Source organism: Manis javanica, chromosome 2 (assembly GCF_040802235.1).
Source record: "Manis javanica isolate MJ-LG chromosome 2, MJ_LKY, whole genome shotgun sequence".
Lineage (NCBI taxonomy): Eukaryota > Metazoa > Chordata > Mammalia > Pholidota > Manidae > Manis > Manis javanica.
In genome coordinates, this window is record NC_133157.1 from 90,654,241 (window position 1) to 90,675,518 (window position 21,278).

Genomic DNA, 21,278 nt, shown 5'->3' on the forward strand with positions numbered 1-21,278 from the left:
ACAAGGCTCTGCACATGCTCTCTACCTATATGGCCCTGGTCACCTTGAGGGCTACAGGGGGCACCCGTGTCCTCAGGTGCTGCATGGCCAATCTGACAAGCAGCCCTCTCTGAGTTTTTTCACCACTAGGAATAAGGTGTTCTTTTGAAATGGTCTTCACCTGCCAGAGCCCACCCAGGCTGACCCTGAAAGCTAGATTATGGAACCTCGTCCAGATGTGGAAAACAGGCAGACCTGGGAAGAGCAGTTCCACTACACAAGAAAGAGTGTTTGTAGACATGGGAATCAGGAAGGAGCCTAGGGTGCTCCCATCCAGTCCTCCCTGTTCAGCAGCATAAGAACTAAGACCTGGAGATGAGAAGCCATGCAAAGAAGGGACAGAGCCAGAATGTATGCCCACATCTTCTGAGCAGGATGGGCCAACGATGCAGAGCCCACCAGACTTATTTCTTCTCCTACATGGCAGACCACCTTCCCTGCCTCCCTTGCATTCTGGAGTGGGAGTTGGGCTGCTGCTCTCCACCGTCAGGACTAGACACTCAAGAGCCCCTGTGAAGAATCCTCTCGCTCTTCCTCGCATGAGTCCTGGGAAGGCAGGTGTTCCACATGGCAGTGCACAAGTTCACCTGAGAAAGAAATGAAATGTGTGGGGTCCACAACGACCCTGGGAAGTTCTTCAGCCGTCAGCCCTTGGTGCCTGCAGCAGACGCAGACAGCACTCCGTTCCTCCCTCAATAGCACTGTCCTTCAGGGGCTGACTCGGTGCGGTCGGTACACTTTGTTCAAATACATGCTTTCCACACGACCCATTAGGACCAGTAAAATGTGGCAAGATAAAAGTTTGCGTGTAGTTACAGAAATGATACTGAGTGTAGAACCAGAGGAAGACTCAGCTATTCTGGGGTGGGGGGGTGCTTAGGCTCCTCAGCAGCCGGACAGTCACTGACGTCTGCAAAAAGGAGCATGGCTGCAAGACGGGCCAGACTGAGATCATTCGGCTTTCATTCTAACAAAAGGATGTGCAGGGAAACAGGCAAAGGAGCAGGAGAAATCATCTCCAAACACACGACGGTCAATGTGAGAATAAATGTGGTCCACAAGAAACTAAATACAGTCCGGTCTGGAATCCCCCACCCCGACACTGGGCCCCACATCCCTTTGGGGAAGGAAATGCGGCCGGAGGCATAGAGTGGTCCTGCACTCCCAGCAGCGAGGACACGGAGCCCCCGCAGGGCACCTGACACCTCCTCTTTTCTCCATCTCAACGGCTCCGAGAGAGAAGGCGCGAATCCTCTGCTCTGCTCCCTGGTGCCCTCAGCGACCCTGCCATGAGGCCCTCCTGACTTGCAGCCACGGCTCTTCCTTCCCAGTAGAATGAAAACCGGGAGTCAATATGCTGAGAAAAGTCCTTATTTCCAGAGCTGGCTAAGGAGAAGATAACAAATATAAGCAGAAGTAATGATTGCCTGGGTGACCCCAACAGGAAGAGGTGTTAGGATGGACAGAAACAAGACCACCTCCAGGAAGGGGCCCATGACCTGGCCCATCGCTGACCCCAGGCTGGCCAAGGGGAGGTGGATGTGTTCCCTGGGGAGCTCTGCCCTGTGTCCGGGTTCACACATGTCTGGGTGAAGCTTCCAATGATGGTGCAGGTCTCCTGGATGCATGGGACTCGCAGCTCCTCAGGTGCCTTGGCCCCAGGGCAGAGCCAAGCCCTTGTCACAGCCTTGCAGGAGGAACGGCCAAGTGGTCTGCATTCGTGGGGTGTGTGCACTGGTCTGCAGCAGACAGAAGTCGCAGAGGCAGCCCACGTTGTTATCAAAGCAATGACCTCCAGTGCTGTAGCGTCAGCTCCTCCCTCTGGGGTCCTGCTCCGTCATCCCTTCCCCACCTGCCCAGGGGACCAGTGCTCTCAGACAAAGTCTCACCACCACTTGGCTGGCAGTTATTTCAACCTCTTCTTGCCCACACTCCCACATGGTTTTTGGGGACACAATGAAGAGAAACATTTGGAGAATATCTGGAGTCCATGCTGGGCAGTAGGGAAAACATGAGGAACAGGGCTCCCAGCCTAGTTCAGACCAGCTCTCCACTCTCAGAATCTTCACCTGGCACCTCACCAGTGCAGAGTGCCAGCATGCAGCTCAGCTTTGCAGCGGGAGACAATTTTAAAGTCACCGTTTGCTGCTCCTCCATCAAGAAGGTGTTCTGATTTTCCAAGAATATACCTTTTTATCATATTGAAAATTCCAGGCAGATGTTGAAAAGAATGGAAAATATAAGTAGGTAGATAGAAGATAGATCAATAGATGATAGATAGATGATAGATATAGATAGACAGATAGATAGATATAGATAGATAGATAGATAGATAGATAGATAGATAGATAGATAGATAAGAGATAGATTAGATAGATAAATAGGTGACATGTGATAGATGATAGATGGTTTTTAATATGCACAGAAAAGATGTGGAAGGAAAATGGATCATATTTTTCATGATGGGCAGCTGGAATGACCATGGGTATGAAGTGAAAATATCATTTATTTTCATCAATTGCATATAGTTTATATCTTTCTACTATTACTGTTACTATTCAGTGTTTACTATTACTGTTACTAAAAATAGTAATATTGACCCCAAAGTTTTAAAGGTACAGAAGATTGTAAAAATTTCTCCCTTCCTCCTAGGTAAAAGCTTCATTAATATTTTCTTGTGTCTTTTTATAAAATATACATTCATACAAACTCTTACACATAACCTTTTTATAATTTAATAAGCATGTGTTTATGTATGATTCATGCTATTCGACTTTCTATTATAATTAATAATATCTTAAGTATTATGTACATATATTTATAATACTTAATATTAAGTATTATAATATTTGAAGTATTATTATATAAGATATTATATAAGTATTAATAAATAATAATATCTTAAGTATTTCCAAATCAATACAGACAGATCTATACTTTACTTCTTTAAAAGTGGCCTAATATTTAATTTGTGGATATAACAACTTATTCAATCAGTCCCTTAAAGGTGGATATTTTAATGGTTTCCGTAATTTTGACTTTTCAAACAACTATGGATGGAACATCCTTACACTTAAACATGTGGTTTCACAAGAAGAAGGATTTGCTCAAGTCAAATATATTTCAAATTTATTTTAACTCATGGAATCTGTGGAATTAAAATAGTATGCATCTCTTAAATTCAACAGCTATTGAAGAATGCTTCTCCAAAAATGTTACACAGGATTACCTCCCACCTATACCAGAGGTCTTTGATGTCCTGCTGTTTAACTTTAAATTCAGGTGCATCTCTTCAGATATCCAAAGGCTATACGCATTTGTCTTTCAACAAGAAGATTTTGGTACCCCAAAGAAAACCTGGTTGATGTAACTCAACACTATCTGATGTGACAGGGTGTATGTGTTTGTGTGAGTGTGTGTATGCATGCTCACACATATGCCTGTATTTATCCCAGTGTCTCCTCAAGTATTAGAGAGAGTTTTGCCTGTGATCACATTCATAACTGTATATAATCTACAAACCCCTTCTTGCAGCATGAAATGTCCATTGCTGCGGACAATATCCATTGTCATCATCATCAAATGTTGAACCCACCAGCTCTTCCCCAAGCCCCTCCTCCTCCCTCTATCCCCAACATCCAGGTTAAGGTGAATTAACAACTTCACACCATCAACGCGCGTGAGTTTGATGGCTGTTGTGCAGCTGCAGAGGCATATGGCAATTAGGAAAACTGCCCCTGAAGGGGGGTGTCTAGCCCAGCCTCACTAGGGACTTACCCTGGGGGACCCTGCTCTAGGCACTAAATCTAAGCCTCAGTATCCCAACCTGTCAGAAGGATAAACCAGCCACAGAAATTTATTGAGAAAATTAAGGGTGGACAGCCTGGTAAACCTTTAACAAAAAAAGCACAGTTCCTATAGTCTGGATTTGGTTTTCCATACATGAAGTAAATCATCATCCAGCCCACCCCAAGCTGTCTCCTTTGCAAACCCTACCATTGCTGAATCTATTATTTTGATTAAGCTTTCAAGGAGATTCTCCATTCAAATAAGGTTATCCATTCTCCATTCAAATAATGTTTTCAAAGGCTTGGTGGATGTGATTTCTCAGGCACACTTACATATTAAGGAGGGCAGCCAGCAGCACTGTCAAGCGGGAGTACCTAAGGCCAGGCACCAGATTCTGGGCTATGCTTCCCATTCTCCGTATTTTCTTAAGAAATCCAAAATCAGACTAATTTTCCACATGCAGGTGACTGTTTCCCTGTATGGGTGCCAGGGGATCCCTCCTGATCCTAGAAATCCCCTGGGCTCACAGGACAGTCCAGGGCTGATCGTCCCATGGCCATGTTCCCAGAACAAGGGGATCTGGATCCAGTCGCTCTTTACTTCAAGTATATTGATCAATCCTGCTCAATGAAGCGGAATCATCTTAAACAGCCCTAATCACACCTTTCCTTTATATACACCTGCTCCCCTTTGTCTCCCAAATTAAATTATAGCGAGTAACACTGATATTAAACATCTTGCCGATCTCCACTCTAAGCTTCTTACCCTGGGCCAGGTAAGTGGACCGGCTGTGGCAAAGAACTATAACATCTTCTGTCACCTATGTCCTTGGGGTCAGGTGCAGTAAAAGAGGTATGGGTCTGCTCTGACCCAGTGGGTCCCAGCTTATCCTTGGGGCCCTGAGACCCTTTACAGGCTCCAGTGGGTCTCATCCTATGCTTTCCACAGACCAACAGTGACTTCAGGCCAACCACGAGTGACTGCAGCAACATGGAACACAGGCCTATTCCCTGGGTCCTTGTCTAATTTTCTGAACCTCCTACTGTACTCTCCCAGACTGCTATTACTTCCCCAGCTTGTCCTACAGTTGTTTAAGGTCCAATGCTCACACAGACACACACACACACACACACACACACACACACACACACACACACACACACACTCCATGCAGCTCTGCTTCCCTGATCAAACCTAACTAATAAAATCGTATATTATTAATCACAAAATGCATCACATTAAGTCAAAAAGCTCTGCCCATCTTCTCCGCACAGTGTATGCAGGGTGTACGGTATATACACTTCTCTGTCACGTTATAGACAGGGGACACTCACATCTACAACAGCCGGAGAAATGCCCACTCCCTTCACCACCACGCTGTGAAGCTGGTGGACTTCGCACTTCAGAGGCCCCGGCAATCCCAGAGCCCAGGTGTGAGGGGGTGGGGAGGGCGAGTCAGTGTCCTGCCCTCTCTCCGGCCCTCCGGCCCCCTCCTCGTGCTCCGTGGGAAGCTCCACCTGAATCAGACTAGAGCTCTCCAACCCCAAGTGGGCAGGAAAAACGGAACAGCCGGCTGAGCTTGAACGAGTATGCGGCAGGTCTGCTGTTAGAGCAGCCTGACTCTCTGAGCAGCCCCAATTTCCATCCTACATTCCCTGTTCCTCCGTTTATTTCAGAGCACACATTTAGTGAGGAAAGGTCAGGATGAGCAGGGAGACAGAGCAAGATCAGTCATTAATACAGGCCTCCTGCCTACAGCACTTACCTATTTCCAAGAAAATTTGCTCAGGCTGCCAGTTTCCTCGAATTGTAATTTTGGTCACGTGACTTGACTAGGACCCAATCCTTCCCAAGTGGGAAATGTCACCATATCTCATAAAATATGCCAGGGATCAGGAGCTGCATGAAGCAGCCCCGGAAAGGGAGATGGGCAACTCTGAGTTTCGGCTTCCTAAGCTTTGAGGAAGATAGTGATGCCTTTAAATAGTATTTTAAGGAGGAATGCTTAATGACGTGGGAAAATATATACCATGTATGAAGTCTAAGAACATGACAAAAGCCTTATATTATAAAAGTTATAAAATACACAATGTATGTATGTATGTATTTATAAGGCATCAAATATTACTATGCATTATTTCTGGGCAGTCAGGGTTTGAGGGTTTTTTTCTTTTTACATTTTTCAAATGCTTTTTTATTAAAGATACATTGCTTCTATAATTAAAAACAATAATGACTTATTTTATAAAAGAAAGAGAGAGATATTGAACTTGGCAGAAATAAGACCTCACCCTATGTTTGTGCTTGGTGCTACAATAATGTACACTTCCTGGAGACAAGCTTTTAACTTACCTTGTCCCAAGCCAAATTCCCAAACTCCACCCTCTATAATTCTCCATTTCAGTGACTGTCCACCTGCCAAGCTAAATGACCCCAAAAGCTCCCTGTCCCTACTGTCCATCACAGCACCATCCTGAAGGCAGACAGCCTCCAGCACTTCAGCTCCACCCCTCCTCCTCTTACCTCCGCCACCCGCCTCACCCACGTCCAAGCATGCACCACTCCTCTGTCCTGGACCACTGCGGGGCTTCAAGCCTGCTTTCTCCACTTCCCTCTGCTCAGCGTCATCCCCACACTGTCCCACACCCCATCCTGATGCCGGTACTCATGGTATCCTGTACTGACTATCCTCTTCCAGCTGCAGGTCTAAAAGATAAGGCAAGGAAAATAGAATCAAAACTGGATTTCCACCCACCAGATTCATTGGTTCCCTGGTCTTCCCCACCTCAGGAAACAATAACCTCCTTCAATTCGCTCGTCCTGAGCCCGGAGCATCTGGTACACTCATCAGGGCACAGACTCATCTACCATGACTCCAGATCACAGCCTAAATTCACCCATGTGTCCCACCTATGTTGTTGCTACCAGAGTCCCGGTCATCACCACCTCTTTCTGCCACAATAACATCTGAGCAGGACTCCCTGCTTCCATTCTCCACCCTACAAGCAATCGCCTGCACATGACCCAGAGAGATCTTAAAATTAAAGAAGGAAGCCTGGTTAAACCCCTCCAGCGGATGTGCATTGCACAGAGGGAAATAACAGACTCTTTCTCTTGCAGGAGCAGTTGCTGCCCGCTGCTTTGTCCCACCTCTTATTCACCTGCTTGCTCACTGGGTTCCAAACATACTGATCTCTCGCCATTGCTGAAACAGACCACGGCTGACCACAGCCCAGGAATGTGGAGCTTGCTGCCAGGAATGTTTCCCTCTGGCTTTTTTATGGCCCCACCCTCCAAATCTTGCAAAGTTCAGAGCACATGTAACTTTCTAAAAGAGACTTTCCTGGTTTCCTGTATAGACAAGTAGCTGGCCCCCAGTTTGACATAACTCTTGATCACATAATCTACCTTTATTTCCTTCTTTGCATTTATCACTATCTGAATTTGTTACATTCATTAATGGCCTTAGATTTTACCTATCAGTCTCCCTCTAGTAGAAAGTAAGCCCCATTATCTACTTTTTTTCACTGCTGTTGCCCAGGGTCTAATAAAGTGCTTGGATTGTTACATTTTGTTGAACAGGTAAAGGAATGAATCTCCAGGACTTTCTCACAGTTTTTACATTAGCATATCTCACTGTCTCTGTGAGAGGCAGTCCCTGCCATAATCTAAGCTTTCATTGGTCCAACTTAGACTAGACAAGCTGACTGTCTTGCCAGTGTGTTAGAGACCAAACTGCTTTGTTGCTGCAAGAGTCAATGATGACATTAAAGCTGTGGACTGCCTCCATGAGGGTGTGCTCGGGCCCCATGGGGGCTCCGGAACTGGAGACCATTTGCCACTTTCTGGCATCTGTGGTATGTGCTGGGGGAAGTGAGCAGCTGCCACATGATAGAATAGGGAGCAGGGGAAAGGTTCATCTTCTGCCAATGTGCCTCTGTTCTGATCTGGGAGATACTCCATCCTCAGAGCAGAAAAATCCAAAGCATTCCAGAAGAGGGGGGATGTATAGGTATGTGAAAGTGAAGACACAGCTACATTCCATCATTTTATTCCATTCATGCACACATTCCAATCATCAAAATAGTCATATTCATGTTGGCATTGCACACCCACCAGCCGGCCCTGAGCACTCCCATGCTCAGCCTGGATAAGCTGTGTGTGACCAGAACTCAGGGATGCTGACCTCCATGTCCTGTCCATCCTCAGAGAGACGTTCTTGGGAGCTGCAACTGCTCTCCAGCCACAAGGCCCATTGAGTCAAAGGCAGCCGGCATAACTCACAGCCCCCACTGAACAAAGCCTCTTTTTCGTTATTGTCTTCCAGCTCCTTAAAGTGTAGTCCAGAGCACTGTACATGGCATTTGGAGTGGCAGTGACATACACTAATGTTAAACCTGTGGGAAAGTCCTGGAGATTCTGGAGACAGCAGTGGTTTAATGAGTGAGCACAGAACATCTGTGGTAGAGAATCAGGTGCTGGGGTCAGAGGATAATCTGACAGATTTACCTCACTGTCCAGAGCAAGTGTAATTTTGCCTCGTTCAGAATTGCGTAAAGAATAGTTCTGGTTGCACACGATGGGAGGGTGGATGCTAACATTAAGGCAGCAGCAAGTACTGTGGAGTGGGAGTTTATGGCTGCACATAGAGGTAGACCAGATGGCCCAGCAGGACTTCCTTTCTCCCTGTTCCACCTAGAATATCCTAGGAGTTATGGAACAATAATCAAAACACAAAGAAAGTCTTGTGGAAAAGACAAGCTTAAAAGCAGGGTTTGAGGCAGGTTTCCTAGGTAGGCAGGGTCACCTGAAACTCAAGTCCAAGTCCACAAGGCCTCTCCATCCAGGAACATGTTAGCTAGCACATTTTCTAAACCAGATAGGCAAAAACAAGAACCTGGACTTCACCTTTTTCTCCTAGACAAATAATACTATTCATCAGGGTAATTGGACCCTTGAAATTCAAATTCACAAGGTTGGGGAGAGGGGACAACTACGGAGAACAGACAATAATAGAAAATAACGAACTGAACAACCTACACCTGGTGAAGGAAAATTAACATACTAAAACAAATCAAGAACTTAAGTATAATAAATATTATTGAAGAGATAAGAGAGGACATTATTGGTATAAAATAGAGAAGTTAACAGGAACTAAGTAGAGATAATGGGAATGACAAACATGAGTAAAAAAGATTCAATACATGGGGTTAATTTTGAATGGATATAGCTAGAGAAGAAATGTGCGAGCTGAAGACCGGATGAAGAAATCCTGAAAGGCATCAAGGGGGAGCAAAAAGATAGCAAGTCCAAATGGAAAGCTAATAAATGCGGTGGGGAAAAGCTGGCAATGCCAGTATGCATACACTAGGAGTCTAATAATAAGGGGAAAATACACAGAGAGGAAGCATTATCGGAAGAATTGCAAATGAAGTTATTAAATTAAAGAAAAGTGAAAGTCCTCAAATTAACAGTCCTAACCATGTGACAGAAAGATAGAGAAGGACAAATCCATGCTAGAGATAGTATAGGGATATTTTTTTAATGCCACAAAGAAAAATTCCCAATGTGTACAATGTGTAGTAGGGTTTAATCATTTCCCCCCAGCAACAATGACAAAAAAAATTTTTTAATGAGAATCTTAGTATACAGAGAATCTAAATATCAGCTACATTCTCTTTAAATGAAATCACAGAAGTGTGGTGTTAATAGTATGTGGCCTCAGACTTCTTACCACTCAAAGGATCTTTGAAAACAGCCTTGAAGGAGCTGCTACAGCAAGAAGAATGAACCCCAGAGGAAACTAGGGGATAAAGAGGAGTAACAGTAAATAGAAACAAAGGTATTGGTCTCTAATAAATTGGATACACAAGGGAAGATTTCCTCTAATATTCCAGAACTAAAATTGATGGAAACTTGATTGTATGCAGCTACCATAAGAAGCCACAGACAGACTGATGAGGCTTCAACAGATCAAGCTGGGAGCTGATCTTCTACCTCATTTCACCTCTATTACTCAGAAAGGTGAGTCAGAAACCCAGCCCACCTACACAGTATTGTCTGGGGGCTGAGCCTGGGGCTCATCATCCAGCTCCTGTCCAAAAGAAACAGATGGTGGCACTTCCTCTGGCTGGGTAACATCAGTAGGACTGAGTAGGTAGCTGATCCTTCATCGCCCATCAGGAAGAAGCAGGTGGTGCTCTAATTTCCTCACCAGGAAGTGGGGATGGAGGACATTCAGCAAGCTGTGCCTCCACCCACTTCAAACATCAGCCAGACCAAATAAGGCTGCATGGGTGGGGCCTGACCACCTTCCCCACCCCTATTATCAGCAGGGCCACCTGGAGAGGTGCACTTCTTCTGTCCTCCAGCACCAATAGGTGGAATAAGGTGTTGGAGAGTGGAACTAGTTGTCATACCATGGGATCCACTGAATCCAGCAAGAGCTGAGCTTCCACTTTCACCAGGCAGCAAAAAAGTGATGGGAGTAAGCCCTCCATGTACTCCCTACCTGGTGTCAGCAGGGCCCAGTGGGAGCTGAGCCTCCTACCTCACTTGAAGGCAATGTGGTGGTGTAGGCTAGTGCTCCACTTTTTTATGAAAGGTGTCAATGGGCCCCAGAGGGAAGCTGAACTTCTGCCCCACATATCTACAAAGAGGCAATGTAAGTTAGCCCTCCATTTCTTGCCAGATTTGTGCTAGCAGAGCCCAGCAAGAAGCTGGGCATACACACCCACACATCCCTCATGCGTACCTCACCAGATGGTTAGCTCCAGATTAAGTAGGTCCCAGAGTCTCATTATAAAATATTTGGAATGTCCAAGATACAACTGAAAACTACTCATTATATCAAGAACCGGGAAAATCACAACTTGAATGGGAAAAAACAATCAACAGTTGCCAACATAGATGAATCATATGCTGAAATTGTCTGACAAGGATTTAAAGCAGTCATCAGGAAAATTGCTTCAGCAAACAATTATGAATTCTATTGAGACAAATGGAAAAAATAAATTATCAACAAAGCAGCAGATGGCATAAAACAAAAGAACCAAATAAGAATTATAAACTGAATATGCAGTTAGCAGAATAAAACACTCAGTAGATGTGCTCTGTGGTTGAGTGGAAATTACAGAGAATAGAATAAGAGAACCAGAGGGCAGATCAATATAATTTACCCAACCTGCATAACATAAAGAAAATAGACTGGAAACAAAAGCAGAGTCTCGGAGATCTGGAGGTCAACAAGAGAATTTTTAACTAACAAATAATATCAGAGTAAATCATGAATCACCAGAGTCCCAGAAGGAGAGGGAAAGGTGGGACTTCATGGGTATTTGAAGAGATAACAGCTAAAATTTTCCCAATTTAGTGAAAGATAAAAAACTACAGAGTCAATAGATTAATCAAATCTGAAATAGGATAAACTCCAAGAAAGCCACACTCTTAGACACAATAATGAACTTGGGGAAACTAAAGACAAAGAAGAAATCTTTAAAGCAGCCAGAGAAAAACAACACATTCCTTATAAGAAAACACCTGTTAAATGACAGTGGATTTCTCATTTTAAACCATGGAAGTAAGAAGGAAGTGGCACTCTGTTTTTCAAGAACTGAAAGAAAAGAACTAGCAACCCCAAATTCCGTACCTGGTGAAAATATTTTACTTTAATGAGGGATACTCTCTGACATAAGAAAACTAAAGGAATCAGTTACTAGCAACCCTACCCTTAAAGGATGGCTAAAGGAATTCTCTAAACAGAAAGGAAATAACAGAAAACAGTTTGGAAGTTCAGAAAGAAGAAAAAAATAACAGAAAGGATAGAATTAGGGGTAAATAGAATAGACTATCCTTCTTACAAATGTCTTAAATCATATTTCATAGTGGAAGCAAACATAACAGTCTAAGGTGGTGTTCAGTATACATAGTATAAAAGACAATTCTGCTAAACAGCAGGCAGGGTAAAGGGTGGATGGAAGTGGAGTTTCTATATGTCATGCAAAGTGGTAAAGCATCAGTACCAGCAGGTTGTGATGTTGTGTATGTATACTGTAAGACCTGGAGAAACACTGAGAAAACTATATGGAGATTGAAACCCAAAAGCATCTAAGTAAATCAAGACTAAAGGAATGTTCAAGAAATCCAACAGAAAGTAATAAAAGGAAGACAGATGAATAAGAAACAGAGGAAACAGGAAATAGAAAATAAATGAATGGCAACCCTACCATAGCAATAGTTCCTTAAGAGTAAATGGACTAGGGGGCAGAGCCACAATGGCAGCGTGAGTAGAGCAGCGGAAATCTCCTCCCAAAACCACATATATCTATGAAAATATAACAAAGACAACTCTTCCTAGAATAAAGACCAGAGGACACAGGACAACATCCAGACCACATCAACACCTGTGAGAACCCAGCACCTCACAAAGGGGGTAAGATACAAACCCCAGCCCAGCGGGTCCCAAGTGACCCTCCCCCCAGCTCCTGGAGGGAGGAGAGAGGTCTGAGCGGGAGGGAGAAGGAGTCCAGGACTGCTGAACACCCAGGCCCAGCCATCCGGACCAGAGCGCAGACACAGTGCATGCGCAGGGCCCTGAATACTAGGGAAACAGGGCAGAAAGAACGGTGAATGGGTACCAGAAGCCGGCGCCAGAGGACAAAAGAAAAGCAAGCGGGCATCTTTTTGTTGTTGTTGTTTTGTTGTTGTTGTTTGGTTGTGGTGAGTGCTTTTTGGAAGTCTTAAAGGGACAGGGACTCCAATACTAGGGAAACAGGGCAGCAAGACCGGAGAGGGCGTATAGGAGGCAGGCGCCGGAGAACAAAAGAAATATGAGCAGCCACCTTTTTTTCTTTTTGTTGTTGTTCTTGTTGTTGTTTTGATTTGGCGAGCGCTTTTGGAAGTCTTAAAGGGATAGGGACCCCAATACTAGGGAAAAAGGGCAGCAAGTCTGGTAAGAGGGTGCCCGAGGCTGGCGCTGGAGAATAAAGTAAAACGAGTGGCCATTTTTTTGTTGTTGTTTGTTTGTTTGTGGTCGTTGTTTTGTTTTGGCGGGTACTGTTTGGAAGTTTTAAAGGGGCAGGGAGGGACACATAGTCCAGAGGTAGGGAATCCGGGGATCTCTGGGCAATCTAATCCCCTGGGCAGCAGGAGCATGGAGGACCCTTACAGAGATAAATAGCCTCCGGGCTGCTCCCCCACCAATGCAACTCCACCACTTTGGAGCAGCAGCCCGAGCCAGGCCATGACCAAAGCAACAGCAGAGATAAACTCCATAGCAGGCGGGCAGGAAGTAGAAGCCCTGACTGCATGCAGCTACCTAGCACAAGCCACTAGAGGTTGCTTTTCTCCCAGGAAAGGAAGGCCACAAACCAACAAGAAGGGAAATTCTTCCAGCCGTCACTAGTCCCAGCTCTGCAAACTAATCCTATCGCCATGAAAAAACAAAACTACAGGCAAACCAAGATCACAGAGACACCAGAGAAGGAGACAGAACTAACCAGTCTTCCTGACAAAGAATTCAAAATAAAAATCATAAGCATGCTGACAGAGATGCAGAGAAATACACAAGAGAAATGGGATGAAGTCTGGAGGGAGATCACAGATGCCAGGAAGGAGATAACATAAATGAAACAAACTCTGGAAGGATTTATAAGTAGAATGGATAAGATGAAAGAGGCCATTAATGGAATTGAAACCAGAGAACAGGAACGCATAGAAGCTGACACAGAGAGAGATAAAAGGATCTCCAGGAATGAAACAATATTAAGAGAACTGTGTGACCAATCCAAAAGGAACAGTATCCATATTATAGGGGTACCAGAAGATGAAGAGAGAGGAAAAGGGATGGAAAGTATCCTGGAAGAAATAATTGCTGAAAAATTCCCCAAACTGGGGGAGAAAATAATCGAACAGACCACGGAAATACACAGAAACCCCAACAGAAAGGATCCAAGGAGGACAACACCAAGACACATAATAATTAAAATGGCAATGATCAAGGACAAGGAAAGAGTTTTAAAGGCAGCTAGAGAGAAAAAGGTCACCTATAAAGGAAAACCCATCAGGCTATCATCAGACTTCTCAACAGAAACCTTACAGGCCAGAAGAAAATGGCATGATATATTTAATGCAATGAAACAGAAGGGCCTTGAACCAAGGATACTGTATCCAGCATGACTATCATTTAAATATGATGGCGGGATTAAACAATTCCCAGACAAGCAAAAGCTGAGGGAATTTGCTTCCCACAAACAATCTCTACAGGGCATCTTACAGGGACTGCTCCAGATGGGAGCACTCCTAGAAAGAGCACAGAACAAAACACCCAACATATGAAGAATGGAGGAGGAGGAATAAGAAGGGAAAGAAATAAAGAATCTCCAGACAGTGTGTATAACAGCTCAATAAGAGAGCTAAGTTAGACGGTAAGATACTAAAGAGGCGAACCTTGAATCTTTGGTAACCACGAATTTAAAGCCTGCAATGGCAATAAGTACATATCTTTCAATAGTCACCCAAAATGTAAATGGACTGAATGTACCAATCAAAAGACACAGAGTAATGGAATGGATTAAAAAGCAAGACCCATGTATATGCTGCTTACAAGAAACTCACCTCAAACCCACAGACATGTACAGACTAAAAGTCAAGGGATGGAAAAACATATCTCAGGCAAACAACAGAGAGAAGAAAGCAGGGGTTGCAGTACTAATATTAGACAAAATAGACTTCAAAACAAAGAAAGTAACAAGAGATAAAGAAGGACACTACATAATGATAAAGGGCTCAGTCCAACAAGAGGATATAACCATTCTAAATATATATGCACCCAACACAGGAGCACCAGCATATGTGAAACAAATATTAACAGAACTAAAGGGGGAAATAGACTGCAATGCATTCATTTTAGGAGACTTCAACACATCACTCACCCCAAAGGATAGATACACCAGGCAGAAAATAAGGAAGGACACGGAGGCACAAAAAAACACAGTAGAACAGATGGACCTAATAGACATCTATAGAACTCTACATCCAAAAGCAACAGGATATACATTCTTCTCAAGTGCACATGGAACATTCTCCAGAATAGACCACATACTAGCCCACAAAAAGAGCCTCAGTAAATTCCAAAAGATTGAAATTCTACCAACCAATTTTTCAGACTACAAAGGTATAAAACTAGAAATAACTTCTACAAAGAAAACAAAAAAGCTCACAAACACATGGAGGCTTAACAACAAGCTCCTAAATAATCAATGGATCAACGAACGAATTAAAATAGAGATCAAGGAATATATGGAAACAAATGACAACAACAACACAAAGCTCCAACTTCTGTGGGAAGCAGCGAAAGCAGTCCTAAGAGGAAAGTATATAGCGATCCAGGCACACTTGAAGAAGCAAGAAGAATCCCAAATGAATAGTCCAACATCACAATTATTGAAACTGGAGAAAGAAGAACAAATGAGGCCTAAAGTCAGCAGAAGGAGGGACATAATAAAGATCAGAGAAGAAATAAACAAAATTGAGAAGAATAAAACAATAGCAAAAATCAGTGAAACCAAGAGCTGGTTCTTTGAGAAAATAAACAAAATAGATAAGCCTCTAGCCAAACTTATTAAGAGAAAAAGAGAATCAACACAAATCAACATAATCAGAAATGAGAATGGAAAAACCATGACAGACTCCACAGAAATACAAAGAATTATTAAAGACTACTATGAAAACCTATATGCCAACAAGCTGGAAAACCTAGAAGAAATGGGCAACTTCCTAGAAAAATACAACTTTCCAAGACTGACCAAGGAAGAAACACAAAAGTTAAACAGACCAATTACAAGCAAAGAAATTGAAACGGTAATCAAAAAACTACCCAAGAGCAAAGAACCCGGGCCGGACGGATTTACCTCGGAATTTTATCAGACACACAGAGAAGACATAATACCCATTCTCCTTAGAGTTTTCCAAAAAATGGAAGAGGAGGGAATACTCCCAAACTTATTCTATGAAGCCAACATCACCCTAATACCAAAACCAGGCAAAGACCCCACCAAAAAGGAAAACTACAGACCAATAGCCCTGATGAATGTAGATGCAAAAATACTCAATAAAATATTAGCAAACCGAATTCAAAAGTATATCAAAAGGATCACACACCATGACCAAGTGGGATTCATCCCAGGGATGCAAGGATGGCACAACATTTGAAAATCCATCAACATCATCCACCACATCAACAAAAAGAAAGACAAAAACCACATGATCATCTCCATAGATGCTGAAAAAGCATTTGACAAAATTCAACATCCATTCATGATAAAAACTCTCAGCAAAATGGGAATAGAGGGCAAGTACTCAACATAATAAAGGCCATATATCATAAACCCACAGCCAACATTATACTGAACAGCGAGAAGCTGAAAGCTTTTCCTCTGAGATCGGGAACTAGACAGGGATGCCCTCTCTCCCCACTGTTATTCAACATAGTACTGGAGGTCCTAGCCATGGCAATCAGACAAAACAAAGAAATACAAGGAATCCAGATTGGTAAAGAAGAAGTTAAACTGTCACTATTTGCAGATGATATGATACTGTACATAAAGAACCCTAAAGACACCACCCCAAAACTACTAGAACTGATATCGGAATACAGCAAAGTTGCAGAATACAAAATTAACACACAGAAATCTGTAGCTTTCCTATACACTAACAATGAACTAATAGAAAGAGAAATCAGGAAAACAACTCCATTCACAATTGCATCAAAAAGAATAAAATACCTAGGAATAAATCTAACCAAAGAAGTGAATGACCTATACTCTGAAAACTACAAGTCACTCTTAAGAGAAATTAAAGGGGACACTAACAAATGGAAACTCATCCCATGCTCATGGCTAGGAAGAATCAATATCGTCAAAATGGCCATCCTGCCCAAAGCAATATACAGATTTGATGCAATCCCTATCAAATTACCAGCAACATTCTTCAATGAACTGGAACAAATAATTCAAAAATTCATATGGAAACACCAAAGACCCCGAATAGCCAAAGCAATCCTGAGAAAGAAGAATAAAGTAGGGGGGATCTCACTCCCCAACTTCAAGCTCTACTACAAAGCCATAGTAATCAAGACAATTTGGTACTGGCACAAGAACAGAGCCACAGACCAGTGGAACAGACTAGAGACTCCAGATATTAACCCAACCATATACGGTCAATTAATATTTGATAAAGGAGCCATGGACATACAATGGTGAAATGACAGTCTCTTCAACAGACAATGTTGGCAAAACTGGACAGCTACATGTAGGAGAATGAAACTGGACCATTGTGTAACCCCATACACAAAAGTAAATTCAAAATGGATCAAAGACCTGAATGTAAGTCACAAAACCATAAAACTCATGGAACAAAACATAGGCAAAAACCTCTTAGACATAAACATGAGTGACCTCTTCTTGAACATATCTCCCTGGGGAAGGAAAACAACAGCAAAAATGAACAAGTGGGACTATATTAAGCTGAAAAGCTTCTGTACCGCAAAAGACACCATCAATAGAACAAAAAGGAACCCTACAGTATGGGAGAATGTATTTGTAAGTGACAGATCCGATAAAGGCTTGACATCCAAAATATATAAAGAGCTCATGCACTTCAACAAACAAAAAGCAAGTAATCCAATTAAAAAATGGGTAGAGGAACTGAACAGACAGTTCTCCAAAAAAGAAATACAGTCTCTTCAACACATGAAAAGATGCTCCACATCACTAATTATCAGAGGAATGAAAATTAAAACTACAATGAGATATCACCTCACACCAGTAAGGATGGCTGCCATCCAAAAGACAAACAACAACAAAAGTCGGTGAGGCTGTGGAGAAACGAAAACCCTCCTACACTGCTGGTGTGAATATAAATTAGTTCAACCATTGTGGAAAGCAGTATGGAGGTTCATCAAAATGCTCAAAACAGACTTCCATTTGACCCAGGAATTCCACTCCTAGGAATTTACCCTAAGAATGCAGCAATCAAGTTTGAGAAAGACAGATGCACCCCTATGTTTATCGCAGCACTATTTACAATAGCCAAGAATTGGAAGCAACCTAAATGTCCATCGGTAGATGAATGGATAAAGAAGATGTGGTACATATACACAATGGAATACTACTCAGCCATAAGAAGAGGGCAAATCCTACCATTTGCAGCAACATGGATGGACCTGGAGGGTATTATGCTCAGTGAAATAAGCCAAGCAGAGCAAGAGAAATACCAAATGATTTCACTCATCTGTGGAGTATAAGAACAAAGGAAAAACTGAAGGAACAAAACAGCAGCAGAATCACATAACCCAAGAATGGACTAACAGGTACCAAAGGGAAAGGGACTGGGGAGGATGGGTGGGTAGGGAGGGATAAGGGAGGGGAAGAAGAAGAGGGGTATTAAGATTAGCATGCATGGGGGTGTGGGAGAAAGGGGAGGGCTGTACAAGACAGAGAAGACAAGTAGTGATTCTACAACATTTTGCTATGCTGATGGACAGTGACTGTAAAGGGGTTTATAGGGGGGAACCTGGCATAGGGAAGAGCCTAGTAAACATAATATTCTTCATGTAAGTGTAGATTAAAGATAACAAAAAAAAAAGAAAGAAAGAAAGAGAAGGGGGATTACTCCCTGATAGGATAAAACTAACTGTAAATCAATGATTAATGCATGCTTTAAATATCCTTAATTTTGATCACTTAAAGGGTTTCAGATGATCAGCTATGGATGTACACTTTTCTGATAATATTCCTTTCTCTTTAAAAAAAAAAAAAGAAAAAAAAGCAGTTCCTGTGTGCTGACCTCCAATGAGTTCTACACAATGGTATAAAGGGCATATCAAAGTGTGGGCAAAGGGTCTGTTTGTGTTTATACAGAGGATCAAAGCCTAATTTGGCTACCCAGAAAATGAACTAAGATACAATATGAAGAAGAACTTCCAACATCAGCACTGTCTGGAAGAGACATACCAGAAGATAATCATCAAAAAACCTCAACAAAGATCCAGGCAATGCTGCAGTTGTAGCTGCATCCATCCCACGGGATCCTGGACTTGCCATTGGAATGAAGAAGGAGATATCTAAGCTGGCCTGTGCATACAGTAAAACAACAAATTTGACTGGATCTATACTGTTGGAACTCAACCAAGAATTAGGAGAAGTGCAAGTTGTAGCGCTCCAAAATCTTACAACTACAGACTATCTACTGTTAAAAGAACATATGGGATGTGAACAGTTCCCAGGAATGGGTTGTTTTAATTTGTCTGATTTCTCTCAGACTATTCAAGTACAGTTGGACAATATCCATTATATCATAGACAAATTTTCACAAATGCCTAGGGTGCCTAACTGGTTTTCTTGGCTTCACTGGAGATGGCTGGTAATTATAGATCTGCTTTGGTTATGTAACTGTATTCCTATTATGTTAATGTGTGTGTGCAATTTAATTAGTAGTTTAAAACCTATACATGCTTAAGTTACTCTACAAGAAGATATGTCAAAGAAATAATCTTCCCATATATTCTTCCATCCGCTACCTCTATAGCTTTTCTTCTTCCTTCCTAATTACTACCCTTAAATAGAATTCGTGCCTCATATCGAATTCACCAAGTATCATAACTCCTCCAAGTGGTAAAGATACCTCAAGACGAGTGCTGGGCATAGAAGCCACAGGGCATAAATCTGCAAAGAATTAAAAAGCTAACCTTTGCAAACAATATGGCTTCTCTCTCACTTACCAACTTTACATTTCCCTGTATGGCCCCGGAAGATGACTGGTTAGCCAGAGACGGGTAAGATTCCTCAAGGGAGGAACAACCTAAGACAGGCACAGTCGCAGGGGGGGCCATCAGGTGAGAAATTGGGGATCAACAGAGGTGAGGCTTAGAACCTCACCCACCCCCTGTTTTGAGAGAAATCTTCTGCATCCGTGGATGTATTATTGCCCTTGTCTAGCTTGTATTAACACATAGTCTACAGGCACACACCTGATCATCTACATTTGCTCTCTTACAACACTAAACTATGTTTTCTACCTTTATCTTGCATCTACCTACCACTTCAGCATTTTATTAAAAAAATAATAATAATATTAATAAAGGGAGAAATGTGGGATTCACATACAAATCAAGTATAAAAATCAAACAAATATTCATATTTGACCTGATTGTTTATAGTTCATAATGAGTGATCAAAACTGAAAGTTTCTGTGATGAATGCCCTTGTACTGTTCACCATGTAAGAACTTATTCACTATGCAAGAATTTGGTCACCATGTAAGAACTTGTTCATTATGCTTCAGAAGATTGGAGACTGATGAAAATTAGGCTGGGGGTGGATTAATGATTGTGCATTGAGTATTGACTCCCCTATACAGAATTTTATTGTTGTTAACAACCATTTGATCAATAAATATGAGAGATGCCCTCTCAAAAAAAAATCATCATTCTCGATGTTGCTAAAATTGTATAATAGAATCTATAAATTCTATATACTTAGACATGAATAAATACACTTATTTTCTCTACTTTAAAAAAAAGAGTAAATGGACTAAAAACACAGAAACCACTGAAAACACAGAGCATGGCAGAGTGGAGTTTAAAAATAATGCTGCTTCAAATGCAATCATATGAATGTTAGAAAATCAGGAGTCACTATATTAATATCAGATAAAGTAGACTTTGAAGGAAATAAAATTACTAGAGACAAAAAAGGACATACAAAATGATAGAAGAATAAATGCACTCGAAAGACATAAATGATTCTACATATGTATGTGTCAAAGAGCAAAGCCTCAAAATACATGAAGCAAAAACTGATATTAGCATTAGCCATTAGGGGAATGAAAATTGAGATTGCAATGAGACAACACATCTACCAGTTAAATAGATAAAACTGAAAAATAGTGATAACACCAAATGCTGGTGAGCATGTGAAGAAACACAACCATTCTTACATGGCTTGTGGAAATGTAAATTGACTCAGTCCCTCAGGAAAAGAATGCAGTTTCTTACAAGACTAAGCATGCATTTATCATACTGCCCAACAATTGCACTCTTGGACATCTATCCCCAACAAGTGAAAAATTATGTTCACACTAGTGCCTGTACACGAATGACACAGATGCTTTGTTTCTAATAGCCAAAACTTGGAACTAACCCAGTTGTCTTTCAGTGGGTGAATGGTGGTCTACCCTCAAGAATGGAATACTAATGAGCAATCAATGGGAATGAACACACAGCAATCTGGGTGGATTTCAAAGGGATGATGTTGAGTGAAAGTCCAATTTCAAAGGGTAACATGCTGTACCAGCATTCTTAAATTGACAAAATTATAGAAATGGAAGACAGATTAGTGGTCTTCTGGGGTAGGGGGAGGCAGTGAGGGAGAGGCTGGCTGTGCCCATGAAAG